Source organism: Rhagoletis zephyria, unplaced genomic scaffold, assembly GCF_001687245.7.
Source record: "Rhagoletis zephyria isolate East Lansing unplaced genomic scaffold, Rhagoletis_zephyria_1.1 Rzeph_scaffold_03530, whole genome shotgun sequence".
NCBI lineage: Eukaryota > Metazoa > Arthropoda > Insecta > Diptera > Tephritidae > Rhagoletis > Rhagoletis zephyria.
In genome coordinates, this window is record NW_016160613.1 from 691 (window position 1) to 14,249 (window position 13,559).

Here is a 13,559-nt window from a genome sequence, read left to right on the forward strand (position 1 = left end):
TATGAAGCTTTTTACAGCTACTGATTTAATTTAAATGAGCTCTGACTGGGACAGTAAACGATCAAGAGCTTGCTTCAGCGATAACTAGAGGTGCAAAACTATCGATAGTCAGGCCATCGATAGTTTTCGATATTATCTTCAAAACTATCGATATATCGTCGATAGTATCGTATTTATATGGTTTTGGCTCAATTTTCGTATGAAGATTTCCTTAAGAATATATTCCGAAATTACGTTTCGATAACCTTATAAACTGCTGGACACTTTTTTTAATTGTTTAACCGTTAAGTTAGAAGTAAAGTTATTGAAAATTTGAAATGAATTGAAATGGAATAAAATTGGGCGTACTGAAATTTTACATTTGTGGTTTTCGATATCCTCCGTCATATATAAGGCATTCATCAAGTAAATTTCAATTTTAGAAGAAGAAAAAATTTTGTATCTGAGAAGTTATGGTTTTTATCCACCTTTTATTAAACAGTAAATAGTGGTGCATAGATAATATTGAAAGTTTTGGTAAAAATTAATTTGTATCAGTTTTTTATCGGTATTTTAAAAGATGCAAGGTTTTCCGTCATTTTCGAAATTTGACTTTACTCTTTTAAAAAAGTAGCAATCAAATTTTTAGTTCAACTTGGAAGTTTAAGAGAAATGAAAAGAAAAGAAGAAATTAAACTAAAATAAATACTGAATCACATGTCTGTCGGACTATCGATAGGACCAAAAAACAATCGATAGTAGGGAAAAATAAAAAAACATCGATACTATCGATAGTGCCATCGATAGTTTTGCACCTCTAGTACAAACGTCCGCAAAGGTTGCAGTTGAACAGGCAATTAGGGTGGTTTTTGCCGTGGTTTTTGAAGAGCTTATGCGCTGTTTTTGCAGTAAAAGGTAGTTTTTTTATTTCTTGATCTACTGAAGGCAGAAAAACCGGGAAGGTTTATTAAAACGGGTCATTTGTATTTTATATTGTAATTGTATCAAAAATTTTTTAAAATGTCTATATAATTTCCTTCTCATGGAGAAAATTTAAAATTTTTAATGCAAATCTTAACTAAAGATACTTAAAAAGATATAAAATATTCATTCCAACATATCTCCATTAAAATCAATTATTTTGTACATAAATAAGTTCATTTTCAATGAAATAAAAGTTTTATTCCGTCAAACTTAGTGAAATATTTATTAAGTTTTCTTGAGTGCTTTTGCTCCTTTGCGGACTTTTGTACAATATTTTGGTATTATGAGGCTCTATGAACCTTGTAATTAAGAGGAAAAATTTTTATATTCAAGGACGGATTTGACCGGAAAGGGTTAAATATAGTGAGAGAAACTCGAATACAAATATATGTGCAAATTATGTGATACATTCCAAGTTAAACTCGTTGGAAATTATGTCAAAAAGATGAAACTACCTTCAGTGTCGGCTTTATTTTGACTATCCATTTCCTTTCCATTTTTTCTTTATATTCAAATAATCATTTAAGATATTAAGGCAATCAAAAGCTGCTCAGGATGCCAGTAAGATGAGTGTTGATTGGAGCACGATTTCTTCACCTTTTATCGATATGTATGTATGTATCTACATAAAATGTGTGCATTAAACCGTTTGAAAATTAATGCAATAACGTCGACAACACTTTTGGAAAGAAATTTATAATATACATAAGGCTAACTAAGACAGATAAAGCGGGAACTAAACTTGTATTTGTTTTTCAAACATTTAACAAAAATGAGAAAAAATTTACCTTTTTACCAATCCAAATTTTTTCTACCAATTTTGGTCATAATTTTCAAAGTGGCAACACTGATTGAAACCCAAACAACGAAAATTGTAGTTGCATTGGGTTTTGTTCTGCTTTTGTGCGTGAGTTCAAATGAAGAAAAAGCACAAACTGCACAGCTGCGTAGGGCAAAATTCGCTGGAATGATTCGCAAACGTTTGCTTTGGCAATCGGATCATTACAAGCGACGAATGTTTTTAGTACGTACGAGTATGCAAGTTAACGGCAGACCACACACAGCGGCACAATGAGAAATATAAACAATATTGCTTATTGGAAAAAGCATAATTTGTATCTTGCAGATCCATAGTGTAATTTTGCATATTCAGCAATTGTGCAGCTGCATAATTGTAATTACATTTGACTTTGACCATGAATGAAATTGATATGCTTTTTCCGCTTTGAGTGGAAAATTCCATTTAATTGTAACTAATATCTTCTTTGTCCAAGACATTGGCATTTCATCATAGCATGATGCAATGCCAACGCCTTATGGTGAAATAGTTCTTAAGTAAATGATTGTAAATATATAAATAAGAGTGATATTACAAATAAAGTTCAGTTCTGTCTTTTGCATAGTTCGCGAACTCAAATTGTGTTCTTATTTGTTGTCCGCGAGTTCGCGGATTAAAATATATTTTTTTTCCTTTTTCCTGAACAAGGAAACATAAGTGGCGCCCAACGTGGGGCCTGCTTAAAATTTTAAAAGTGTTCGTATCGAAAATTTTTAATAAAAGTAAAAGTCGGTCGAACGGAATTTTTTTATATATGAAACGAGTGATCGTATCGGGAAAAACCGAACGAACTTTTTCGTGAATAAAAAGCAAAAAATTTTGCAGAAGAATCGCTAAAGTCGTTATCACAAGGCAATATATGAAACAAGTGATCGTATCGGGAAAAACCGAACGAACTTTTTTGAAAATAAAACGCAAAAAATATTTTTGCAAAAAAAATCGCTAAAATCGGTATCACAAGGCAATCAACTAATACATACCAGTAGGAGAAACCTGCAGCAGCAATTTGCAACAACAACAGTAACAACGACGGCTTCAATAAAAGGGACTAAAAGGAGCAGTTTGTACTTCAAGCAGCAATAACTTAGAAGTAAGTTATATTAATATCTGTATGTACTAACTTATTTATATGGGAAATACCCCAACTAAGATTAAATATAATAAATTATGTTATTGTGAATATTGTGGTGGGCCACATGAAATTTAAAAGTGCCCAAAATTATTCGTAAAAAAGTGAAAAAAACACACAACTCAAGGCTTGTACAGCCGATAAACTAAAGAAAAAATACCCTCCATAACTCAGCTCAAGCTCAATTCTGCGATTCCGAACTCCGGACCCTCCAGGATAGAAGAGCCTCCTTTCCTAGAAGGAATCACATATAAAAATAAAATTTTAAAATTTTTAGTGTTTTTTGTGAAAATAAAAATATAATACAAAAAATATGGCAAACGGTGACTTGACAGTTGACCTTATCACGCGACTTATAGCTAACAGCAATATAGGCCTTAGGCAGGAAATTGAACATTTACGTTCACAGTTAGAAGTGAATAGCGTAGGGCTACAGATTATGAAGCAGAACCAATTGATGAAAATATAGTGTGTCAGGAATCCCTTGACGTGATTAAATCACTACCTGAGTTTTCGGGAAAAATAAATGCGTATGTTAGCTGGAGGGAAGCAGCTCATAACGCGATGAGCCTTTACGTGAGAGGCAGTAGAGAATACTTCGCGGCCCTCACTATTTTGAGAAATAAAATAACTCAAGACGCGAATGACGTCCTTACAAACCACGGCACAGTGTTAAATTTCGACGCGATAGTCGCTCGTCTTGACTTCGCGCACTCGGACAAACGTCCGATACACATCATTGAGCAAGAATTAAGCGTCCTTCGACAAGGCGCAATGTCGGTTGTAGAATACTACAACCTGGTCAATAAAAAATTTACCCTATTGATAAATAAAACTATTATGAAATTAAATAAGAAGAATAGGGATCACGCCCTTAGAATATTAATTACAGGATTGAATGAACCGTTGAGAAATATAATATTCTCATTAAACCTTCAGGACTTACCTGATGCCTTATCAAACAGAAAACAGTGAACGGTTTTTCCATAATTAAATACTACCATTTGATAACCCTATTTGGAGTCCAGCAAGTTTTCTATGAAATGGAAAACTTGGAATCTGGTCTCCTTTTGGGGTATAATTTACTGAAAAAAGTTGAGGCGCGTATCGACGTGCCCAATGAGAAAATTTTTTATAAAATGAAAAATGATACCGAAAGTGTCGAAATTAGCATGAGCATTAATATTCATGCAAAAAATATAAATCACTTGGAACATAATTTTCCAAGGTACCTACCGATATTAATACCGGAAATACACAAAAAATGGACCCTTTGGAATCAAAAGTTTGCAAGGCGTCCGCCGATAAATTTACGGCCGATTTAAAATATAAAAGTAATAATGAAATTACTAAACAAATTAAAGCCAAGGAACATAAAGTTTCCAAACAACCAGCCGATACAAAAATTGGCCTTAAGGAACATAAAGTTTCCATAAAACAAGCCGATGAAGAAATTGACATTAAGGAACATAAAGTTTCCGATAAAAAAAATTAAGGAACATAAAGCTTCCGATAAACACATTGAGGAACATAAAGATTCCATAACGCCAGCTGAAGATTTTACTGGCAATATATTATTAGAAAAATATTTTGCTTTAGGACATGAAGATCCTTTAGCGCCAGCCTACGAATTTACCGGAAATGTCGATAATTGTTCAATACAGGGCGAAAGAGGCTCGGAAATAACGAACTACAGATGTGAACATGAAAATGACAAAATGTCAAATTTAAAAGAATACATAAAGTATAAAACTAGTGAAACACATCCTGAAGTGGATACAAGTTTTCCATTTAGAACTGATGTCAGAGCAGAATGAGGACAGAGGGAAAGGAGCCTATATGGAGCAGGCAGTATCCATATCCTCTCTCTGTAAATTCTTTCGTGAATAAAGAAATCAACCGAATGTTGAATGAAAAAATTATAAGGCCAAGTAGAAGTCCTTATATCTCACCAATTTGGGTAGTACCAAAAAAGATACAAATGACGATGGCTCACTAAAGTTTAGATTGGTCATCGATTATAAAAAAATAAACGAGAAAACCATTTCCAATCGCTATCCTATACCGGATACAAATATAGTTTTGTCAAATTTAGGGAAAGCAAAGTACTTGTCAAGTATTGACTTAGAGTCCGGCTTTCACCAAATTTTAATGTCGGAAAATGACATAGAAAAGACAGCTTTTTCTGTCAAAAACGGAAAATATGAGTTCTTGCGCATGCCTTTCGGTCTTAAAAATGCTCCCAGAATTTTTCAAAGAGCAATGCACGATATATTGCGCGATCAAATTGGGAAAATATGCCATGTTTATATGGCCGATATAATTATATTTTCAGGAAACTTAGAACAACACGTAGAAGATTTGGAATTAATAATTGAAATACTGATAAAAGCTAATATGAAAATCTCACTTGAAAAATCAAAATTTTTCAAAACCGAAATAGAATTTTTGGGTTATGTTATAGCTCAAAATACGATTAAAACAGATCCACATAAAATCGAGTTAATGCTTAATTATCCGCTACCAAAAAGTCTATGGGAATTAAGAGGATTTTTGGCATCACAGGTTATTATCGCAAATTCGTTAAGAATTACGCGGCGATTGCAAAGCCTTTGACAAAATACTTGTCGGCAGAAAACGGCAGGGTCTCAAAAAATATGTCGAAAAAAGTATTAATCGAAATTGATGAAGCAGGCATATCCGCTTTTAATAAGCTAAAGAGAAATTTAGCGTCAGAAATGGAATTGACGCAACCAGATAATTCAAAAAAATTTGTGTTGACTACCGACGCGTCTAACGTTGCAATAGGCGCAGTGCTTTCCTAAGAAAATAAACCAATTACGTTTATTTCTAGAACTCTTAACAAAACAGAAAGAAATTATGCCACTAACGAAAAAGAGCTATACGCCATCGTATGGGCATTCAAAAATCTTCGTAACTATCTGTATGGTGTGACAAATCTTGAAATTCATACAGATCATCAACAATTAACATTTGCATTGTCCACCCGCAACCCAAATTCCAAAATGAAAAGGTGGCATGCGTTTATCGAAGAGTTTTCTCCATAATTTGTGTATCAGCCAGGTAAAACAAATATTGTAGCTGATGCACTATCACGCCTTGAATTAAATAATTTATCAAGTGAATCAGGAGATTCACCAGATGATGAATCACAACACTCTGCTCAAAGTAGCGATAATTTTTTTATACAAGAAACGAAAAAACCTTTAAATCAGTTCAAACAACAAATAATATTAAGTAAAATCAGGTTCACGATTCATGAACAAACTGAAAATTTTGGAAATAAAGGACATTTGATTGAATACGACACAGTTGAGAATCTTCTCACAATTTTGAAAGAATATATAAGACCTAACTTGGTAACAGCGATTCATTGTACAGTTGAAGATCTGTACGAAATACAGAGACGACCAAGCTGGTATAATTGAACAAACCCATAACAGAGCGCATCGAAACCATGTAGAAAATATTAAGCAGATAGAAAAATTATATTACTGGCCTAAAATGCGAAAACAAATGAAAGAATATGTACGAAATTGTATAACTTGTAACAAGAACAAATACGACCGTCATCCTAAACAGATTCCAATTGGTAAAGCACCGATTCCGGATAAAGAAGGAGAACAGTTGCATATAGACATTTTTTATGCTGAAAAATTGAAAATTATTACGTGTATAGACGCGTACTCAAAATTTTTAATACTAAAAAATATTGAAGATAAATCAAATATCTAGGAAAAAGTTTTGGAATTGCTCCAAGCTTTCCCAGATGTGAAACGCATATCGTTAGATAATGAACCAAGTTTCACAACACCCCAGTTTAAATCGTTAATGNGAAAAATTGAAAATTATTACGTGTATAGACGCGTACTCAAAATTTTTAATACTAAAAAATATTGAAGATAAATCAAATATCTAGGAAAAAGTTTTGGAATTGCTCCAAGCTTTCCCAGATGTGAAACGCATATCGTTAGATAATGAACCAAGTTTCACAACACCCCAGTTTAAATCGTTAATGCAAAGATTAAATGTGGAAATTTATTTTTGTGATCCACGTCACAGTACTACTAATGGACAGATAGAGTCCATTCGACAATAATAGAAATTGCTAGATGCATAAAGGAAGAATATAATATAGTAAGCGATTTAGAAACAATTTTTAGAGCAGGTCAACGGTATAATTTGACCATACGTTCGGTGACAAAATTCAAGCCGAAAGATGTCTTGCACAATAAAATAAATCACGAAAATTTACCTGATATTCTCAAACAAGCGCAAGAAAAAATGCTTGTGACTCATAATAAGAATAGAATAGAAAAACAATTCCAGCCAGGAGAAATTGTTTATGAAAAAATTGTAGGGGAAAGAAACAAGCTTAACCCCAGATATAAGAAACAGCAGGTTAAAGAAAATTTAGGAAATAAGATAATAATTAATAATAGAGATAGAGTTATACATAAAGATAATATTAAATCGTAATTTTTTTACAAATGTAAATTTCCAGTATGAAATTTCTAATACTTGCAACACTGATTGGCTCAGCAGCAGCCGACATTATAGACTACACTCGACAGGATTATGTATTGATTGAAAACGGAGATGTATCAATTTATGAACAATACGGGAACATTTTTCATATTACGAATTTAACATATCGAGCCCTAACCGCCAAAATAACGTAAGCGACATTTTTTTCAAAATTTTATTTTTGATGCAGAAATATTCCTCGGGCATCTAGAAGTATTTCTGCATCGAAAAGAAAATTTTGAAAAAAATGGCGCTTACGTTATTTTGGCGGTTAGGGCTCGATATTTTGAGAACATTATTGAACAGGAGAAACAAAGCTTTTATAACAATGTTCGTTACGACGAAAACAATAACAATGAATTGGAAATCAGATATTCAGCAACTGAGTCAGAAATTTTAGTAATTGAAACATTATTAGGACAATTAAAACAAAATCCTATCAGACAAAAGAGAGGTATTAATGAATTAGGAACCCTTTGGAAATGGATAGCAGGTACCCCAGACCATGAAGATTTTATAAGAATTAATGACAAATTAGATGAGTTAATTTCAAATAACAATAAACAGTTTACAACAAATTCCGAAATTTTTAAAATTATGACGGAATTAACTGATACAGTACAGAATATTAAAGGAGACACAATAACTAAAACATTAAGAAGAAAAAGAAATCAATATATTATACATGAATTACAAAACATGATAAATACAATAACATTTGGTAAAGTAAGAATTTTAAACCCTACTATTTTGCATTTTGACGAATTAAAAAATATAACATATTACCAGCATGGTACAATGACCATTACAGACCTAATGGATATTTCAAAATTTAAAATACTTGTACTTTATATAAAATATCCAAAAACTGAATTAACTTGTAAATACTACGAAGTTAGAGCTATTGCACAACTAGATGGTAAGCCTATTATTGATAAAAATATAACAAAATGTAATGATGAATTTTTTAATGTGCAAAATTGTAAAACAGAAATTATAAATACATGTTGTAAATTGAACAAGCAAAGCACATGTTTATCAGAAATTTTAAATAGAAAACAAGGAAAATGTAAGAAAATGAAAGAAAGAAATTTCCAAATTGAAATAACAAAACCAGGAGCAATACTGCTTTCAGGAGAAAATATTGTAGAAAATCAAACTTTATCAGGAACATATTTAGTAACATTTGAAAATAATACTGTAATCAGGGTGGGCAAAAACTCGGAGTTCGAGCGAGCGAGCGAGCAAACTCCTACTCAATGCCTCGCAGACAACGAGGCGCTCGCAGCTCGTACTCGTGGCAGCAATGAGGCGAGGCACGATAAGATTGGCTCGCTCGCCAAACGAGCGAGCGCTGCTTGTTTGCTCGCGCTCCTATTAAACGAGCGAGGCTGTTGTGTGTTGCCTCGCTCGCAGTGCGAGGCGAGTAGCTGTCTGCATACTCACTCTGCTAGGAAAGACGAGCGAGCGCTCCGAGTGTACTATACAACACATGCATTTTTGTGCATAAAAATGTGGGAATGTATGTCAATAGATTATGTACGAAAGTATGTTAATAATTGTATGTACACATGCATACATATATGTAAAGTATTATATTAGGGCGGCATTTAAAGCAAAAAATATAATTGATTACATACATAAGCATAGATTATGGAATGAATTATTTTTTAGAGTTATATTCATACATGTGTACACACCTCACATGCATATTTATATATGTTTGTATGTACGTATTTATGTATATATGCATTTATGTTTGTATGTACATATGCATGTATTTTGTCTCTACAGAGAAAAGTAAATAACGAAGATATTATAATCGTTTGTGCCGCAGAAACAAAAAACAAGTAAGCACTTGTTAACACCCCCAAAATAGTTTGCTACTTGTAGCAGTTATGCTGTATACCTGAATGAAATATAGTCCTTGGTGAAAAAATTTATTTGTGGCCTGTTGTTCAAGGACATATGTACATATGTATGCATGTATATATGGATATGTAGACATGGGAAAATTTGCGTAAACAAAGAATAGAGACCGGTTCGTATACAACTTTGGCGTTGCGTTGGCGTCGAATTTCAAAGCAGCCGTCCACATATCCAAAATTTGGCAACGCTAAGGCCAATACAAAGCAGAAAGATCGCTGCGTCGGTCGCCAGCTGTTGCAAATAAATAAAATTAAATGGAATGTTTTTTTTTTAATCAAATGAAGGCAAGAAATATAATTTTTCATGCAATTATTGATATGAAATATTAATTTATCTCTCGTTAATATGTTAATTTAGTGGCCAAAGTAGTCTCTGCCAAGCTTCATTGTAGAACGCATACTTTTAACTTGCGTTCTGTCAAACCAACGCCAACTACAAAGTCAACGCGAAAGTTCTATGTGGACCAGCCTTAATTATCAAATAGTAGTTTGTATTATCCTACATACATACATATGTATGGGGCTAAACCACGAATATTCATTTGAAAATGCTGATGTCCTACTCATTTATGAAATGAAAGACAAAATAATGATTTTTATAAATATTATATTCTCATTTATACATATGTAACATAGTTACTTAGTCAAATTACTTAGTAATTACTTGTATGTAAGAATACAAAGACAAATTATTTATCAGAAGCATTGCCCCTTACATATTGAAAAAAAAGTAATAAAAGCTCTCAAAAAAGCAAAATCGCTACAGCAAAAAAAGTGTTTGAAAACCCGCCTAAATTCAAATCCGCATAAAAAAGAACCGCATAAAAAGAGACCTAAGTGTTTAAGTTGAAATTTTATAAGAAATTATTAAACATTAAAAACATTATACCTACATAAATATGTATGCACATATGTGCCTACCTAGTAGATAAAACTGGTCAAAATAGCACGAATCTATTCTTCTGAGCATGAGAATATATACATAAATATATACAAACATATGTGTATATACATATGTATGTATATACATATCTGCATGCGTGCATACAATCCTTTACTCGAAATTCTTAGTTGCTGCAATTTTTATCCCATACATTTTTGCCGACCAAACAACGCGTTTGCCTGTCTAATCTGCTTGCCTCATTTGCCTCGCTCGTTTGCTCGCATCGTTTGCCTCGCTCGTTTACTCGCCTCGCTCGTCTGCTGCTGCAAATGAGTGCCTCGCTCGCAACGACGCCCTCGCGAGGGCAGAGCAAATGAGGCCCTCGTTTGCTTGCCGCTCTACTCTTGCGCTGCCCTCGTTTGTTTACTCGCTCGCTGGCTGCTCAGCGCGTGCGCTCGTACTTAACGAGTGCTCGTTTGCAAACAGCCTCGCNGCGTGTTGCTCGTGAGTTGCGCTAGCTCGGAGTAAACTAACGAGCGAGCGAGGGGCTAAAATGAGGCAAATCCGAACCCTGACTGTAATAAATAATAAAACCTGTGAAAATATTGAAACAAAAATTTGGAATTATTTAAAAAATAATCATGTTAACGATTTTGAAAGTTTAGAATATATTGAAACAACCAATAAACAATTAAAATTGGAAAATATAAATATAATAGGCAAAGAAGATAAAAATGTTAAAATTCATTTATCTACTTTGTATATGGTCATAATTTTATGCATAATTTTGGTAATTTACATTTACATCAAATTCAAAAAACCGCATAAAACTGCCAATCAAAACAAAAATATAGAAATTCAAGAAAATACATTCAAAGTTGTATTGAATCAAAAAGAAAAATTAACAGAAAATAATGAAGAATCGGGGACGATTCATCTTAGAGAGGGGGGAGTCAACGGCAGACCACACACAGCGGCACAATGAGAAATATAAACAATATTGCTTATTGGAAAAAGCATAATTTGTATCTTGCAGATCCATAGTGTAATTTTGCATACTCAGCAATTATGCAGCTGAATAATTGAAATTACATTTGACTTTGACCATGAATGAAATTGATATGCTTTTTTCCGCTTTGAATGGAAAATTCCATTTAATTGTAACTAATATCTTCTTTGTCCAAGACATTGGCATTTCATCATAGCATGATGCAATGCCAGCGCCTTATGGTGAAATAGTTCTTAAGTAAATGATTGTAAATATATAAATAAGAGTGATATTACAAATAAAGTTCAGTTCTGTCTTTTGCATAGTTCGCAAACGAACTCAAATTGTGTTCTTCTTTGTTGTCCGCGAGTTCGCGGATTAAAATATATTTTTTTAAAGTTTCCTGAACAAGGAAACATAAGTTGCATGTATGTATGTTTTTCAAATATAACAATTGTAGACCCGAAATCATTAAAATTAAAGCCGTAGCTGAAAAAACTTCATATAAATAAAAAAGAACGCATTATGCACTTATTTTTCAACTAAAAAAACATAAAACTGCACTCAACTACAAACGATTCTAGACCAGAATTCAGTATAATTAAAGTTATAGCTGTAAAAGCTTCATATAAATGAAAAAAAAAACGCATTATGCACTTATTTTTCAACAAAAAAAACTCTTAAAACTACAATCAAGTACAAACGATTCTAGACCAGAATTCATTAAAATTATAGCTGTAGCTGTAAAAAAACTTCATATAAATAAAAAAAAACGCATTACGCACTTATTTTTCAACTAAATAACAAATTTTAACTAAAATCAACTACAAACGATTCTGGGCCAGAATTCATTAAAATTAAAGCTGTAGCTGTAAAAAACTTCATATAAAAAAAAACAGATTATGCACTTATGCATTTTTCAACTAAAAAAAATATAAAACTACAATCAACTAGAAACGATTCTGGACCAGAATTCATTAAAACTAAAGCAGTAGCTGTAAAAAACTTCATATAAATTAAAAAAACGCATTACGCACTTATTTTTCGACTAAAAAAAAATTTTAAACTCCAATCAACTACAAACGATTCTAGGCCACAATTTATTATAATTAAAGTTTAGCTGTAAAAACTCCATATAAATAAAAAACGCATACACTTATTTTTCAACAAAAAAAATTAAACTACAATCAACTAAAAACTATTCTAGACCAGAATTCATTAAAACTAAAGCTGTAGCTGTAAAGAACTTTATATAAATTTAAAAAAAAACGCATTACGCACTTATTTTAGAGCTAAACAAATTTTAAACTTCAATCAACTGCAAACGACCCTAGACCAGAATTCAATAAAATTAAAGCTGTAGCTTTAAAAACCTTCATATAAATTAAAAAACAAAACGTAAACTACAATCAACTATAAATGATTCTAAACAGAATTCATTAAAATTAAAGCTGCAGCTGTAAAAAACTTCATTTAAATTAAAAACAAAAACGCATTATGCAGTTATTTTTTAACTAAAATACAATTTTTTAAACTACAATCAGCTGCAAACGATTCTAGACCAGAATTCATCAAAGTTAAAGTTTTAGCTGTAAAAAATTCATATAAAATTAAAACTAAAACGCATTACGCACTTATTTTTCAACTAAAAAAAATTTAAAACCACAACCAACTACAAATGATTCTGGACCAGAATTCATTAAAATTAAAGCTGTAGCTGTTAAAACCTTCATATAAATTTAAAAAAAAAAACGTAAACTACAATCAACTACAAACGATTCTGGACCAGAATTCATTAAAATTAAAGCTGTAGCTGTAAAAAACTTCATATAATTAAAAAAACGCATTATGAACTTGTTTTTTAACTAAAAAAAATTTTAAAACTACAATAAACTAAAAACGATTCTGGACCAGAATTCATTAAAACTAAAGCAGTAGCTGTAAAAAACTTCATATAATTAAAAAAACGCATTATGAACTTGTTTTTTAACTAAAAAAAATTTTAAAACTACAATCAACTACAAACGATTCTGGACCAGAATTCATTAAAACTAAAGCAGTAGCTGTAAAAAACTTCATATAAATCAATTATATAAATAGGCAATCATGTTTCCTTTACACCCCTTTTACGGCTAAACTGTACTTCTAAGGTATAAACAATTATATATCATTAGAAAGGTATTTTGATGCTGATGTGCAGGCAATTTTTAAAATTTCAAATTAGTTTAAAATAGAGCGAAAAAATCAATTCAAAAGTCACACCAATACCAATGCCATACATG

The 13,559-nt window shown here is 32.0% G+C and overlaps 1 long non-coding RNA gene across 1 annotated transcript in view; it reads right to left on the reverse strand.

Annotated features, from left to right (window-relative positions):
- Positions 1 to 13,293: 13,293 nt before the first annotated feature.
- The window catches only part of LOC108369184 (uncharacterized), a 25,992-nt gene continuing 25,726 nt past the window's right edge, over positions 13,294 to 13,559 (reverse strand). Inside the window, exon 3 of the long non-coding RNA XR_001848466.1 lies at positions 13,294 to 13,328. This is a non-coding gene — a long non-coding RNA (uncharacterized LOC108369184). The remainder of the gene's footprint in view (positions 13,329 to 13,559) is intronic.